The sequence below is a fragment of the Parus major genome, unplaced genomic scaffold (assembly GCF_001522545.3).
Source record: "Parus major isolate Abel unplaced genomic scaffold, Parus_major1.1 Scaffold342, whole genome shotgun sequence".
NCBI classification, from domain to species: domain Eukaryota; kingdom Metazoa; phylum Chordata; class Aves; order Passeriformes; family Paridae; genus Parus; species Parus major.
Window position 1 is genome coordinate 114,521 of NW_015379284.1, and position 1,737 is coordinate 116,257.

The window sequence follows — 1,737 nt, forward strand, 5'->3', positions numbered from 1 at the left end:
GCTGCTGAACTCCGGGGGCTGCTGAGCTCCGGGGGCTGCTGCGCTCCGGGGGCTGCTGAGACCCGGGGGCTGCTGAGCTCCGGGGGCTGCACTGCAGAGCCAAACGGACCCCCAGCACCAGACTGGGATCCCCGGCACCGAGCCCCAGCCTCCTGGCACCTGACCTGGCTCCCTGGAACTGGCCCCTGGCCTCTGGGCAACCCCTGGGCACCAACCTTGGCCCCCCAGCATTGAGCCTTGGCTCCCCAGCTCTGAAGTCTGGACCCCTGCAGCAGCCTCAGATGCCCCAGCACCAGTCCCTGTGCCCTCACCACTGACCCCTGGCCCGTCCCACACTGGCCTGGGTCACCCAGCACTCAGTGGTCACCCCCAGAACTGACCCCTGGCCACCCGGCACTGAGCCCTTGGCACTGCCCCCTGCCCCACAGGGCCCCCCCAGCCTCTGTCCCACACCAAACACTCCCCCAGGACCCCCCGTTCTATGCTTGGCTGGTGCCCTCCACCCTCTGTCCCCTCCCTTGGGGTCCCAGCCCCCTCTTTGGGGCCAGACCCCCCCCAAATGCCCAACGCAGAAAGCCCTGGGGGTGCCTCAGGCTGCCCGAGGGAGTCACCCCAGGCTTCTGGGGGATCCCCAAATCTCAACCCCGGCCCCCCCCGAGTCCAGGGGGAAATTTCGGAAGTGATGGGATTTTTCCCATCTGTCCTGACGAGCCAAGAGAATCCAGTGGGAATTACACACAATAAAACACAACAGCCAGAGGCACTCATCCAGCCCAGTTAATGGACTGGACGGGACTGGGAGGTGATGGGGGGCCCAGCGGGAAGGGAAATGGAGGGCGTGTGCTCCTCGTGCCTCCAAATTGGCAGGAAAAGTTCCTGAGGAAGCTGTGCAGCCTGGCAGGGGCCAGCGGGGTCATTCGTAGCCAGAGCCCACGAGGGACGGGCGCGTGCGGTCACGGGGTGTGACACGGGCACACGAGTGGGGGTCCCTGTAGGACCTGGGGGCTCATCCCCGCTGGACTGTGGGACTGAGCGCTGGGGAACGAACCCACATCGTCCCCAAAACTGGGGATCCATCAAACCCCTGCAGGGACTCGACACCCCCAGCCCGGATTCCGGCCCCTCAGCCCGGCACCAATCATCTGAGGCACACAAAACCTTCCCCCTTCCCACCCGCCTGTGCCTCTGGGACCCCCAGACCACGCCAGGACACTCGGCCACCATCTCTGTCCCCTCAGGCAGGACAGGGACAGCAGAGCCAGGGATGTGCCCCAGAGCTGTGGGTCAGGGCAGGGGGACCTGGGACACCTTTCCCTGCACCCCTCGGATGATCCCAAATCAAACCAGGTCCCTCCCACGGGGGCTTGCCCAGAGCAGGGACCCCTGGGGAAGGAGTGTTGGGGGTGTCCCCACCCCATCACCCGGGTGGGCACAGGGTGTCCCTGTCCCCAGGGTGGGGGGACATGGCTGGGGTGTCCCTGTCCCCAGGATGGGCACAGGGCTGGGGTGTCCCTGTCCCCAGGGTGGGGGGACATGGATGAGGTGTCCCTGTCCCCAGGTGGGGCACATGGCTGGGGTGTCCCTGTCCCCAGGGTGGGGGGACATGGCTGGGGTGTCCCTGTCCCCCGGGTGGGGGACATGGCAGGGGTGTCCCTGTCCCCAGGGTGGACACATGGCAGGGGTGTCCCTGTCCCCAGGATGGGGCACAGGGCTGGGGTGTCCCTGTCCCCAGGGTGG